The sequence below is a fragment of the Lagenorhynchus albirostris genome, chromosome 1 (assembly GCF_949774975.1).
Source record: "Lagenorhynchus albirostris chromosome 1, mLagAlb1.1, whole genome shotgun sequence".
Classification (NCBI taxonomy): domain Eukaryota; kingdom Metazoa; phylum Chordata; class Mammalia; order Artiodactyla; family Delphinidae; genus Lagenorhynchus; species Lagenorhynchus albirostris.
Genome location: NC_083095.1, coordinates 159621670 through 159637040, shown reverse-complemented (window position 1 = coordinate 159637040; position 15371 = coordinate 159621670). Strand labels below are relative to the sequence as shown.

The window sequence follows — 15371 nt, the reverse complement described above, 5'->3', positions numbered from 1 at the left end:
TAATCCTCAATTATTTAGATTTAATAGTCATAAATTTTCATGTGCCAAATAACACACAATAGATATAGAAAAATGAAAGAAAACAGATTGGCAGACTTTAAATTCCCCTTTCTTTAGCAGCCTAAGCCAGGGAAAAAAACCCAGAAAAACCCAAAAAACCCAAAAGACGATTGATGCGTAGCAATTATTTCATAAGGATAATTTTTATATAGCTATCAAAAGAAAAGCTTCTCTTCTCAAGTCACAGGAAAACATATTTAATTTTAGTCATGAAGAAAACCAAAAATTTTAAAAAGCACAAGTTGAATAGGGAGCATTCTCTACCTATTGAAAAGTTTATTCATCCATCAAACTTTTTGAACACCTACTATATGCTGGGAACCACTAGCTGCTGTGGATGCCATGGTGAACTATCTCTCCATTGTAGAAACTTACAGTCTAGAGTTAGACCAGTGCTGTCCAGCAAAAAAACAATGCGAGCCACATACTATTTTCCATTTTCTAGTGGCCACGCTAAAACATTTCAATAAAGTTAAATTGAATGTAATATTTTATTTAATGTAAAACATGTAAAAGCATTTTTAAAAGTAATGAATTATTTCAATAAGTAATCAATAATTTAAAAATTGAGCTCTTGTCCCTTTTTTGTGCTAGAAATCGAGTTCTTATTTCATACTTACAGCACATCTCAACTCAGACTTGCCATATTTCAATAGCCAGATGTGGCTACTTAAACTTAAATAAAATACCGTAGCTATCAGCCACATGATTATTTATAAATTAAGATAAATTTTCATCGTTGTAAAAGACTCTTTATCTCTGCTGTCCATTATAATAGCCACTAGTCACATGTGGTTACTGAGCACCTGAAACGTGACTAGTAAGCCTGAGGATATGAATTTTTTATATTATTTAACTTTAGTTAATAATAAACAGCCACAAATGGCTAGTAACTACCAGATTGGAAAGCACAGCTTTAGAAGAAAAAGATGCTAAAACAAAGCAAATGTGTCCAATGTGAAAAGATTAAATATAGCCAACAGAAGAACTTAACCTCTTTTGCCAGCATTAAGGATTAATTCATCAAGAAAATCACAATTAAGCAAACGGGGACAGCATATGCAAAGATCCTGAATGGGGAAAAAGTGAAAATACAGTAGAAATAATGAAAGAAAGTATCAAGGAGCAAAACAAAGTTATTTGCAGGCGACTGATTTGGATCATGGAATATAAATAGGATAGGAAGGTGGCGGCGAAGTGGAAGCAGCCTTACCACTTGGAAATAAGTCTTGCAATAAAGTCTGTCCCACTCTCTTCACTCAGTAAACTCCAGTCATTCCAATCTCGGTCAAATCCTAAATCAAGCCAGGTACTTTTCGTCCCCTTTGTGCTAGCAGTTCCCTTTACTTGGGAAACTTCCCCCAGCACTTTCCTGATCTTAGAACTCAGAATCACAGTTCCAAATTTTCTATACAGGACAAGCGTTAAGGCAGTAATCCAACTGGAAGATACGGGGTGGAGGGGGTAGGGTGGAGTTTGAAGCTGTCTGCAAGGCAATTTTTACAAAAAACTTTTACAGAAAAAGTTCAGTGTGTCATTTTTTTAATGTTCTGACAGACTGGGGAAGCTAAGAAAACTCCTCAAACACACTTTAGTATCACCACTAACTTTAAACATTATAATCTCAGGACATCCAACTAGCACCTTCTAATCTCTATCAGCACACCCTATTTCTTTCCGTCCCAGCACTTGTCAAAATCTGAAAACTGTTTACTCATTGGTTTGTTAATAGCCTAGCTTTTCCAACAGACTGTAAACTCCATGAGAGCAAAGACCCTGTGTCATTTTCATCCTTGTATCCTCAGCACTTAGCACAATGTCCAACTAGCATGGAGCAATGGTTTAAAGAATGAAAACTGCAACTGCAGGGATTTTAATAAAAATATTTCTTGTCAAATTTTAAGGAACAGAGCTAAAACTAGGCTCAAAGGAAAACTTAATGGCATTAAAATTCTTTTCATTATACAACATAAAACATTAAGTGTAGAAATAACACAATATTTTTTTAATTTAAAAATTCAAAACCTAAAGAATCAACTAAAACAACACTGAAGAATCAACTAAAAAACTCGAGGACTAACAAAGCAACAACCAAAAATTTGGGGGGAAAAGGGGGATGGTAAGACTTAACAATAACAAAATAAAAACACATTATTACTCCCAGTTACTAAAACCATGTGCACTGATTTATACTGAATAAAAGCTAAAAAGAATAAAAGGTAAAAAGAACCAAACATATATGTATTTAGTATATGACAAAAGTAGCTTTATTTGAAGACAAAAGAAAAAGTTTTCTTTAATGGGGCTGAAATAACTGATTGACTATTAAGGAAAAATAAGGACAATTATTTCACTTCACATGTTATGTCAAAATAAATCCTGGATGAACAGAAGAGAGATAGATATGAAAAATGAAACCACAAAACAACTAGAAGAAAACAGTTATCTGGGTAGGAGAATCCATTAAATATGAAAGTAGAAGCTAAATATAAAAGGAAAGTATTAACCTAAACTTCTTAAAAGGTAAAAACTCTTCTACATTATTAAAAAATATATATCATAAACAAATGAAAGGCTAATGAAGAGCCAGGGAAAATGTTTGCAGTATGTGTCAAACAGTGGCTATCCTAAATATATAAAAGGCTAAAAAGGGTATCGCAAACATAAAACACCACCCCAAATAAGCCAAAGACAAACTAGATGTCCAACACCTATATCTCTACTCATTATCATAATTAATTAATCTAAGAAATAAATAATAAATCTTATGGAAAGGAAAAGAAGGAAAGAAAATACTATTTCTTGGTAAAGATATGGAGGAAATGTGTATTCTCTCATATTTTCAGTCAAACTTTACACAGGTTTGGTCAACTTCATACTATAATGTTAGTCAAACTTTTAAGACAAGATTTGTCAGTATTTATGAAAAGACAAAAAATGTTCATATCCTTTAAGCAATTTTAAGACAGGCTGAATCATAAAGGAATGAGAAACACATACTAAGATTTAGCTCTTAAGATGTTCTTTACCACATTATAATAGTGAAAATGGGATAAAGTAACACGTTATACACAACAGGTGACTAGTTAAATTACAGTATTTCATAAGATGAAATGGTATGCACCTTTTAAAAATTATATTTTTAATATATGGGGACCTAATGATAAACATGAGGAAATCCTGTGGCCCCCAACAGTTTACATTCAAGCAGGGGATACAGACAATAACCAAATAAATCATTTCAGATGTTAGGTTGTAAAAGGAAATAAAGAAGGGTAACAGAGTTGTCAGGGAAAGTGGTCTGAGAAGGCATCTCAAAAGGAGTGACTTTTGAACAAAACACGACTGAGTGTTCCAGGCAGAAGGAACAACAATTTTAAGAACTAAGCTTGGCATGCTCATGAACCCCCAAAAAGACCAGTATTACTGGGGGTACATGAGTCAGGGGAGAGTGGCAGGATATAAGTGTATGAAGCTGGCAGGCCTGATAGTCTCGAGCAGCACCATCCAATCTGTAGCCACAAGCAAGGCCAGCCTAAAAAGTACCTGAAGTGGAAAATACACAACGAATTGCGAAGACAGTCTGAAAAAAGGTAAGTAAAATACCCCATTAATAATTTCTTATATTGATTACTTGTTGAATCATAATATTTTTCGGTTAAAAAATATTTCACCTGTTTCTCTCCCTTTTTTTTGTAAATGCAGCTATCAGAAAATTTTAAATTTCTTATGTGGCTCGCATTTGTAACTCCTACTATATTTCCATTGGACATCGCTGGTCTAGGGTATAAAAAAGTTTGAATTTATTTTGTGTACTGAAAAGCTGTGGAGGGTTTTGAGTCTGGGAATAACATAATCTAATTTATACATTTAAATGATTGTTCTGCACAGGAAAAGCAAGTAGACGGTAGGGGACAGATTGAAGAAAAGGTACCAGTTAGGTGACTACTACCACCATCTTTTGTACAACAAAGATGTTGAGAGGGATCATATTTGGGGTAAGTTTTGAAGATAGAAGCAGTCTAGTATTGTTTACAATTCAACATTTAGTTGTTTAGGATATGAAGAATACAGAAAAACAGAAAGACTGGGGGTATACCTGCCAAAATGTTAATGATTATTTATTCTTTGTAACTTTTCTGAAAGTTTGAAAAAAAAATGCCCTTATAATCAAATACAAAAGTGAGTTGTTTTTTTTAACACGATAAAATAGCCCTATCAAAACAAAGCATCCTGACATTTGTCTGCAGGCTGCATACCCTGTTCAAAACACACACACACCCCATCTCTCATGCCTTTAAATAAAAAACAGCTTATTCAAAGATATACATAACCTCATATTACTTACACACCGTTTTCAGGAAGTTAATACTGCTCCCTAATTTGTCTTTGCATTGCTGTTTGCATGATAAATAAAAGCACTCCCAAATCTGAGGCAAAGGAAATAAAAAGTACTTAAATGTGTGATTAACATATCCTGGTAAATACTCACCACACACCTTTCTCCAAAAATGTTCCCAAGGACACACTCAATGTAATTCCAGAGAATACACTTTGGTCCTAATCCTTTTCCTTAAAGGCTCTGCCATTCGATATGTGCTTCCCTTAACTAAAGTCTGCATAACTGAAAGGATAAACTTAGGACAGGTTTCTTTTACATGAGTATACTAAGGCACAAGAGAAGTTTTAAGTAATTTGCCAGAGACTACAAAGGGGGAAGGAGGAACACAGAGTGATTTATTTTATACCCAATCAAGTGTTTTTTCCTACTATGTTTACCTTTTGCACTGAAAAAGGAGGTATCAAATAGTGCCAGACTTCTTACCACGGGATTTCCAAGGAAAAGAGTCATTGTATACAGATCAACAGGAATCCTGGGTTCTCATGCAAATGTTCAAAAACTGTGAACCAACCACTACGGATATGAATCTTCCATTAAAACATAAAAGAGAATCCTAAAGTTCTTCATTTATTTTATTTCTAGTATTTCAATCTCTTTTACTCCTGACTACCTAAAATTTCCCAATGAAATCTACATTCACTCTAAAGAAACTCTGGCACTTGTGCACCAGGAGCCAGGAAACAAATGTTCATAAAGCACAGCTGTTGACAGCAAAACAAAATCAAAAACATAATCTGAAGTCCCATGAGTTATGGAAGATTAACACAATATTGTACAGCAATGAAAGGACTGAACTACAGCCGCATACTACTTTTATAAAGCTCAAAAGAAAAGCAAACTAAACACACTGAGCACACAAACGTTATGTGATGAAACTTTCTAAAAAATGAAACAGAATGGTAAACAAAATCCACTACACTGAAATGATTACCTCAGTAAGAAGAGGCAGAGGTATAAGACAGGTAAGAAACTCATAAACATATGCAAGTTTTGGTAATGTTCCAGTTATTGGTTTGGGGGTGCAAATCAGGAGTTTTATTATATTTTATCTCTTTATACCGCACTGTGTGTATTCATACTCTTGTGGTATCAAATATACTTTGAATACTTGGCTTCTTAAAAAAGGGCTTTATGGAGGTATAAGTGACATACAATAAAGTGCACACACTTTAAAGTGTAAAATGTGATCTGTCGTGATAATTTCACAGGAAATTATCACTACAATCGAGATAATAATCCAACAACCCCTAAATACTCCTCCTGTACACCTTTGCGATCCCTGTCTCATTAAATGTGTTTTAAAACGTTAAAGAAAAAAAGTTAAAAGACAATCTGTTTGGGAATTTTGCAGAAAGAGAACATTTTCCCCTGAAGCCCTAGACTACGGGAAACTTGGCAAGTGTCCTAAAATTGGCAATATAAATATTACATAACTAACCTTAAAAGTGTACGGGATTTTACATTAAAAAGTCACATTCCGAATTTGATCTGCAAGAGGACTTTAAATCTCTTTCTCGGAGCATTAAACCATTATAAACTAACCAGTTTTTACCGCCAAACAACTTTAAACATAAATGGTCTGTGTGTAACCCTGAGCCCTTAACTTCTTCACAATGTTGAACGACCTTCTAGCTGTGAACATACATCATCAGAGCACCTTAATCGTGTGGTTTAGCACAAGCTTTCAACGTAAAGTTAAAATTATTTCAAACACAATATTCTGCTGTACTTGTTTACGTAGCTAGACGGCAACTTGAAAATACTATTTGAGAGGAAAATTCAGAAATCCTGAGTCCACCAAACAGAAGCAGAGGAAAAAGAGACCGACCCCAATCCCCTTTTCTAGTCCGACTTGCTAGACTTTCCCCCTCGCCGGCTTTTGAAAACACGGCAGGTGAAAAACATTTCAAAAAGGACTCAGGCTCGGAGCCGCGGGGCGGGGAACTTGACCGGGGCTGGTGACAGGGACGCGCCCGAGGGTGCCCGAGGTCCCTCCGACCCCTCACCCGCCAACTGCTTGGCACCGGCTGCGAGCGGCGAGCGCAGCGGCCCCCGCGGCCCGCAGGGAGTAGGAATCCGACCTCTGCGCGCCAGCCCCCGCCCCCGGCGGTAAGCCCCGGACCGCGAACGCCGGGCGCGCGCCCGAGGGGGCCCGCTGCGCCCCGGCCCCTGCCCCCGGGGCCGGGAATCCCCTCGCCCCTCAGCAAACACCCGGCCCGGGCCCGCGAGCGATCGGCCAGCCCACCACCTGCTGCGCCCACCGGCCGCCCTCAGCTTCCGGCTCCCCCGGGCCGGGAAGAGCCGGGGGAGGGCCTCGTCTCAGCCTCAACCGAGTGGGGGAAGGGAGTGAGAGGGGGAGGGGTGGCGCCGGGCCGCCAGGGCCCTGTGGGCCGCGGTCCTCACCTGGCGGCGGCTCTCTCCGCCTGACGCGCTGCCCGCCGCCGCCGGTCGCCGCCGGTGAATGGGGACAGGTGAGGCCACCAAAACCCCGCTCGCCCCGGCCCGGCCGCCGCCACCAGCCCCTCCGCCTGCTGTTTATTAAACTTTTCTGTTTGGTTGTTCGGCCTGTGACGCGACCGCCGTGGAGAGCTCCGAGATTGGCCGGCTCCTAACGCTGACGCGGCACCCCCCGCCCGCAGCCTAATTATCACCGGCCGGGGCGGAGCCGCAGGCCGGAGCCCGTGGTGAGGGGCGGGGCCAGGGCTCGGAGCGCGCAGCGATTGGCTAGGGCCCAGAGAAGAGGCGGGGCGGAGCGAGGGGAGACGCTCCTCCGCCCTCTCCGCCTCCACTGTCCTTTCCTCCGCTCTCCCTGGCTTCCTCTTCCTGGTGGCGGGAGGACGTTTCGAGGGGTTTTGCGGTCGGGGGCAGTAGGTTCAGGTCCCTCTGCTACCTCGAAGGGTGTCCCATGTTCCTGTCCCGGGTTGAGGCGCCAGAAAGAGTTGCGCTCCACCTGCCAGTTGTGCAAGAGGAATTCCGAGCTCTCCCCACGTGCAACCTCGTGCCCCCACTCCATCTTTGCAAGCGCAAAGTCCAGGGTCCGGGTGCGTACTCGAAGGCAGTACTCTGCCCCGCCCTGAGCCATGGCTTGGAAAGAGAAGGAAGAAGAGAAGCGCACGTGCACACGTGTGCCACACACACACACGCACACGCACACGCACACGCACCGATACACACGCCCCCACAGGCACCCAACTCCCAGCGTTTCCAAAAGCGCGTGTCCGCTTCCCGGCTGAGTGGAGCAGGCCGCGCTACTACGCTGGAGCGTGGGGTGATGAGAATGGCTCCCCCGCAGTTTCTCGGCCTTCGGGCTCACGTGCAGTTCAAGAAGTACAAGATCGGAGTTCGAGGATATTCAGTCCTACCGTGAAAGAGGGGTTCGGATGGGGCCGGCAGGTAGGAGGCGGACCGAGTCCTGAGGATCCTCTTTAATTTTATATTTGATGTTTTGTTCATGAATCTTTTTTTTGGAACTAATTTTGATGTTTAAGAAAATATAGTATTAGGGACTTCCCTGGCGGTCCAGTGGTGAAGATTCCACGCTTCCAATGCAGGGGGCGAGGGTTCGATCCCTGGTTGGAGAACTAAGATCCCACATGCCCCGCCAAAAAAAGTGAATGAATTTAATTTTTAAAATATATAGTAATTGAAATATTATTTATCTTGATTACTGAGCTTTTTGGTGCCCCTTTAAATTTTAAGCTTGAAGTATCTCACTATCCTCACCCTAGTCGGGTGGCGCTGGGGGGAGAGATTTTGAGGTGACTGACTGTAAAGGTAAGGTGTTTTGAAATACGGCTTTGGGATAAGAAGCAGTTAATTATAGAGGAGAGATAGGGGCCAGAAAGAAGTTTTCAAGGAGAAGGTGGCATTGGTTTTTGGCACTGAAGAGTGCATACGGCCCAGCCTGCTGGGAACCAAAAGAAGCATTTTCCTGCTCTCCTAAAGAGGCTGGAAGATGCAGTGTGGGGGTTTGAAGAACAGAATGTGAAATGTTATGCGGTGTCAAACAGATGCTTCAGGAGCAAGGTAAGGAGTGTTCTGTGAAGTTACACCTAGTGTAAGCCAAAGAAGGGGGACAGTAGTAAACTGGAGGGTCTTGCCCAGGACCTAAAGGTATTCAAAATGTGGTTTTAAAATGCATTCAAGTTTAATTTTAAAAACATACATACAAACAATGGACTAATGCAGCAAAAGAGGATTTTGCCCAAGGACATCATCCCTGATAATGGGGACTGGAGATCAGGTTATAATGGAGACTAGAGATGGTGTTACGGTCAATTATTTTACAGATCTTCGAAGCCAAATTGAGTAGTTGACTTTACTTAGTGGGAAATGGGAAGCCATTATAGAACAAGAACTATAAGGAGAGGAAATGGTGAATTATAAAAGTTTGGTGGATTCTTCTGGTACTAGGAATAATTTTGCAGCCTGGGCCACCTGGGGTACTTTCAGCTGTTCACTGCCCTCTTGTCACTGGGTAGAAGAACTATATGAAAGGAACTTAGGTTTTTGGCCAGGGTTCAGATCCCTAAGCAAACGTGTTACTCAGAGACATTGAGCAATACTCAACCTCTCTGGGTCTCAATTTTTTGAGTCTGGGAAACATCAGCAAACAAAACAAAGATCACTACCTTTATAGATTTTTCATTCTAATGGGGGAGACACGAAAAACATAAGTATGTAAGTTAGAAGATGGTAAGTGGTATAGACTGAAGAAAAAGTAGAGCAGGGTAGAGGCTGTGGGAGGGTGGGTTGCAGTGTTAAACAGAGCAGTCAAGGTAGGCTTCATTGAGAAAGTGAGGTTTGAATAGAATTGTAAGAGATGAGGGTGTAGTCCTGAATACCTTGGAGAAGAGCATTCCAGACTGAGAGAACTGTTAGAACAATGGGCCCCAAGGCAGGAACGGCCAGGAAATTGGTGTTCCTAGAGCCAGGTGAGCTGGGGAGAATAGGAGAGGAAGTTAGGGAGGTAGGGAGGACCTGCTCACATAGGGCCTGGGGGGGCCATTGGCTTTTACTGTAGAACCAGTGCATGGTTTTGAGCAGAAAAGTAACATGATCTGACTTAGATTTTAAAGGATCATTCTTCCTGTCATGTTGAGAGTGGACTAACAGCGCAAACAGGGTAGAAGCAGGAACTTTCAGGAGGATACTGTCTGCATCCACGTGAGAGAGAGCGGTGACTTGGACCAGTAGAGCCAACAGAATTTCCTGATAGATGGGACGTAGTGGGGGACAATGAAGAGTCAAAGGTAACATTCAGGTTTTTGGCTTGTGCAACTGAAAGAGGGAACAGGAGATTCATCATATAAATAGTACTTAAAGCCTTGAGACTGAGCAGGAAGTGAGTACAAAGCAGACCAAGGACTGAGCCCTGGGGGGTTCTGACATTGAGAGTTCACGGAGAAGTGTAGGAATTCACAGGGGAGACCAAGAAGGAGGAAACAGGAGGTTGGAGGAAAACAGAAAGAGTTTGGTGTCCTAGAAGGCAAGTGAAAAAGTGGGTTAAGGAGCAAGTATTAAAAGCTGCTGATAGTTCAAGTGTGAAGAGGACTGAGAATTGACTGTTGCATTTAGCAACATAGAAATCACCTTGGCGAATATAGTTTAGGGGAGGGTAAAAGCCTGATGGGAGTGGCAATAGTATTTATTAGGGATTTGATGGGGGGCGGTTAATGCAATAATATGTATGAAAGAGCTTTGTGAAATGGCAAGGATATGAGCAAGTTCCTAGGGATTTTATCTTAAATTTCTTTTCATTCAGATTCTTGCCCAGTTTATCATTATATTAACCTTGGCACCTAACACAGTTGAGTATTCACGTATATTTGTTATGAATTTGCATGGTTTACATGGCATAGGTTTACATGGCCTCTTTTGCTCCCTTTAGTTCCAAGTCTGTACTGAGAGATGACAGTATTGCATAGTGATTTGGAATTCAGACAGACCGCTGCTACTAATTAGCTTTGTGGTCTTAAGCAAATCATGTAAAATGGGACAGAAACCTACCTCAAACGGTTGTTATGTGGGTTAAAAGATACTACATTTGTACTCATCAAGCGAACATTGCATGCTGACTTTCTGCCAGCCTGTGTTGGTAACAACCAGGATACAGCAGGAAGTAAGAGAGCTAAAGGGCCCCCTCTCATTGACGTGTTTAAATTAATATAACACTTCTCATTGGCAGTGTATACATAAACAATACATTTACAGCACAGGTACCTACCTAATAGATGCTCAGTAAATGATAATTTGCATTATTATCTCCAGTCCTTCCTCTCTTCTGTGCTCCAGACCACGGTATCCAGTGTCTCTTCTCAGAGGCATTCAATATATCCAAGGTTCATTTTCTTCCCCCAAACACATTCTTGCCTCCTGTGGTCCCAATTTTGGCCAATGGTGACACCTCATTTACAGTTATTAGAGCTAGAACCTCATCCTTTTCCTTTCTTTAAAAAAAAGTTTTTTAAAACTACTTTGTTGAGATTTAATACGTATACCATAGAATTCACCCATTCAATGGATACAGTTCAGAGAAAGACAAGTATTACATGATATCACTTATATGCAGAATCTAAAAAATAATACAAATGAACTTATTTACAAAACAGAAACAGACTCTCAGATATAGAAAACAAATTTATGGTTACCAAAAGGGAAGTGGTGGGAGGGATAAATTAGGAGTATGGGATCAACAGATAACATGACTATATATAAAATAGATAAGCAACAAAGATTTACTGTATAGCACAGGAAACTTTATTCAATATCTCGTAATAACCTATAATGGAAAAGTTTTAAATATATATATAACTGAATCCCTTTGCTGTACACCTGAACCTAGCACAATATTGTAAATCAACTATAATTCAGTTTTTAAAAAGGGTACAATTCAGTAGTTTTTAGCATATTCACAGAGTTGTGCCAATATCCCCATAATCACTTTTAGAACATTTTATAACCCCAAAAGAAACCCTCTATCCATTAGTAGTCACTCCCTTTTTCCCCCAATCCCCCCACCCAACCCTAGGCAACCGCTAATCTTATTTTGTGTCTCTATAGATTGGCCTGTTTTAGACACTTCATAAATATGGAGTCATACAATACATGGTCTTTTGTGACTGGCATCTTCCACTTAGCATAATGTTTTCGTGGTTCATCTATGTTGTATCAATACTTTATTTCTTTTTGTTGCTGAGTAATATTTCATTACATGGATATACCACATTTATTTATCCGTCACTTCATGGATATTTGAGTTTACACTTTTTGCCTCCTATGAATAGTGCTACTCTGAGTGTTTGTATACAAGCTTTTCTGGAGACATGTTTTCATTTCTCTTGAGTAGGTACCTAAGAGTGGAATTATGGAAACTCTATGTTTAACCATTTGAAGAAGTACTAGATTGTTTTTCAGAGGGGCTATACCATTATACCATTATTGATCTGTCTTCTTGATTATAACCACCCTATGAGTATGAAGTGGTATCTTGTGGTTTTGATTTGCATTTCTTAGTGGCTAATGATGTTGAGCATCTTTTTATGTGCTTGCTGGCCATTTGTATATTGTCTTTGAAAAAATGTCTACTCAGATCCTTTGCCCTTTTTTTTTTTTTTTTTTTTTTTTGCGGTACGCGGGCCTCTCACCGTTGTGGCCTCTCCCGCTGCGGAGCCCAGGCTCCGGACGTGCAGGCTCAGCGGCCATGGCTCATGGGCCCAGCGCTCCGCAGCATGTGGGATCCTTCCGGACCAGGGCATGAACCCGTGTCCCCTGCATCGACAGGCGGACTCTCAACCACTGCGCCACCAGGGAAGCCCTGCCCATTTTTAAATTGAGTTATTTATCTTTTCATTGTTGGTTGTAAGTGTTCTTTACATATTCTGAATACAAGCCTCTTATCAGATACATAATTTGGAAATATAGTTTCCCATTTGTGTGTTGTCCTTTCGCTTGCTTAAGGGTATCAAAATTTTAAAGTTTTAAATGTTGACTCACCCTTTTCTTAAGTTCTCCCCTCCCCTACATCTAATTAGTCACAAATTTCGCCGATTCTGCCTTAGAGATATCTCTGAAATGTACCCCACCCCCACTGCCGCATACACCCCCCCCCCCGTATTATTTCTTACCTGAATGGAAGCAGTAGCCTCCAACTCCTATTCTCTTCTCTACATCCTCCACAGCCCACCCAGTTGATCCTCCAGCTGCCTCCAGGATCTTCCTGAAACACAAAGTGAGCAGGTCAAACTGTTGCAGGAAGGGGGACCCCTTTCAGGGCCCGAGATTGGGCTCTTGTTGAACACTCAGAAATGAATTGTCCGAGGAGACACACGTGCTGTCAAAGCAGGAGACTTTATGGGGAAGGGGCGCCCGGGGAGAGCCGTGGGGTAAGGGAGCCCTGGAGTACTGCTCTGCCACGTGTCTCGCAGTCTCGGGTTTTATGGTGATGGGGTTAGTTTCCGGGTCGTCTCTGGCCAATCGTTCTGACTCAGGGTCCTTACTGGTGGTGCCCACATCGCTCAGCCAAGGTGGATTCCAGCGAGGAAGATTCTCTGAGGTTAGGAGGACATACAGACTGGTGTCTCCTTTTGACCTTTCCTGAATTCTTCCAGTTGGTGGTGGCTTGCTAGTTCTGTGTTCCTTACCAGGAGCTTCTGTTTAAGAGAACTCGTGCAAATGGTTACTGTGGTGCCTGTCCAGGGTGGGCGGTTTCAGTCAGTGTTTCCCTTAACGAAACCTCTGTTGGGCCAACATTCCTTATGGAGCAGTTCTCAACTCCACCAATAAGAAGTTCTGGAACATTTAAAAAATTCAGATTGCAAGTCCGTAATCTGGGCACAATAAATCAGAATCTCTAGGGAAGGAGCCTGGGAATCTATTTTTAGTAAGCCTCCGGGTGATTCTTATTCTCAGAATAGTTTGATCTAGAACAATTGTTCTAAACTAGGGATGATTTTGTCCCCCTGGGGACATTTGGCATTGTCTGGAGAAATGCACATGATCATAGTATTTGTCATTAATAACTCACTTGTATTATGCTTTGTCGATACTGTGGATGAAATTTTTTTAATATATTTTCAAACTGGTCATTTATAATATTATAATGCTATTTAATTCTGGATATTTCTTTTATACCTGACGATTTAATTGATCTTTTAAAATAGTTTTTAATTTTTTCGTTGTTTTTGCCATTAATGAAACAGTATTTTCTCTCTCTCTTTTCCAGTTTTTATACTTATTACATTGCATGTCTTATTGCTGTAGCCAGAATTTTCCAAGGAAATTAAATAATATTGACAATATATGATACTCTGGGCTAGTTTCTGACAAATGCTGATTTATTTGGAATAAACACCTTTAAAAAATGATGTTAAGGAAGTAACTCCTATTTTTACATTTAGTTTTTATTAGAAATGGCTATGAGTTATATGACTGACTTTTCCCCATCTTTGAAGATCATTTCTGAGATCATTTTCAGATTTGATCCACAGTTGTAAAGTAGTATATCAGTAGATTTACTTATATTGCATTTTTCTTGCATTACTTCATGTAGCTATGGTGAGTTTTTTTTTTTTTTTTTTTTGTGGTTGTTTTTGCGGTACGCGGGCCTCTCACTGTTGTGGCCTCTCCTGTTGCGGAGCACAGGCTCCAGACGCACAGGCTCAGTGGCCATGGCTCACGGGCCCAGCCGCTCCACGCGGCATGTGGGATCTTCCCGGACCTGGGCACGAACTCGTGTCCCCTGCATCGGCAGGCGGACTCGCAACTACTCCGCCACCAGGGAAGCCCCTATGGTGAGTTTTTATTTCATTACGTGATTTAATTACATCTGCTACTATTCTGTTTTAGGTTTCTTTATCTATATCTACTTGATATAGCCCAATTCATCAGTAGTATCAAATGAACTTACATTAAATGATTCTAAACTCCCAATTTACCTATGGCAAAGGTTCTTCTCCCTTACCCTCCCTTCCATGATAATTCCGGGGGACTGACTTACTCAGGCCAAAGGATACTTATCTTCAAAGAGAGAAAACCAGTACATCAGCCAAATCGGCAGAAGAGTCTCTGCTATTCATTCTGCTGTTGGTTGCGTTGCTCCAGCTGTCAGTGTCCTGGCAATCCTATCCATGTTTGCTTTCTGCTCCAGCAGTAGTTCCTCTGCCCAGTGGTAGGGCTGGTATTCAGACACTCCCCTACTATCAGCAGCAAGGAAGCTGGGAGGACTAAAGTCTACCCCTGAACCGAATCCTTCCCCTCTCCTCTCCAGGTCCCAAGTTCCACCTGCGTGAAGTTGATCAGATGCAGGAATACCCATTGCCTTGCCCCTTGGGCCCAGAGACAATTCCAAAAGTTAGGGGTTTTTTTAACATATAAATTTATTTATTTATTTATTGGCTGCATTGGGTCTTCGTTGCCACGTGCAGGCTTTCTCTAGTTGCGGCGAGCAGGGGCTACTCTTCGTTGTGGTGCACGGGCATCTCATTGTGGTGGCTTCTCTTGTTGCAGAGCATGGGCTCTAGGTGCGTGGGCTTCAGTAGTTGTGGCACGCGGGCTCAGTAGTTGTGGCGCATGGGCCTAGGTGCTCTGCGGCATGTGGGGTTTTCTCGGAGCAGCGCTCGAACCCATGTCCCCTGCATTGGCAGGCGGACTCCCAACCACTGTGCCGCCAGGGAAGCCCTCCAGTATTATTCTTGATAACCTTCTCAGTCTCTGCTTGACTTACTGATGGAGTCAGGTTTTTCACTCCAGGTTTTATCAATTTTGACAATATATGTTTTTATAGAAAACGGTTTACTTCATTGAGATTTTCAAGTTTACCAGTATATGCTTGTACTGTGAGTACTCCAGGGCTCATGTGGGTTGCCTCCAAGCACTAGGATGTAAAATTGTCTGCTGAGAATTGAACTGC

The 15371-nt window shown here is 41.5% G+C and overlaps 2 protein-coding genes across 5 annotated transcripts in view; one reads left to right on the top strand and one right to left on the bottom strand.

Annotated features, from left to right (window-relative positions):
• ZFAND6 (zinc finger AN1-type containing 6) overlaps positions 1-7041 on the bottom strand; it is a 75167-nt gene extending 68126 nt beyond the window's left edge. For 2 of the 4 annotated variants that reach the window (XM_060157279.1, XM_060157272.1), the window contains exon 1: positions 6866-7039. The gene's annotated coding sequence lies outside the window, so the exon portion shown is untranslated. Of the gene's footprint in view, positions 1-6865 lie in introns of all 4 variants that reach the window. The other 2 variants (XM_060157290.1, XM_060157298.1) reach the window with 2 other exon arrangements.
• A 590-nt stretch (positions 7042-7631) lies between these two features.
• BCL2A1 (BCL2 related protein A1) overlaps positions 7632-15371 on the top strand; it is a 66971-nt gene continuing 59231 nt past the window's right edge. The window contains exon 1 of the mRNA XM_060157236.1: positions 7632-7855. The gene's annotated coding sequence lies outside the window, so the exon portion shown is untranslated. The remainder of the gene's footprint in view (positions 7856-15371) is intronic.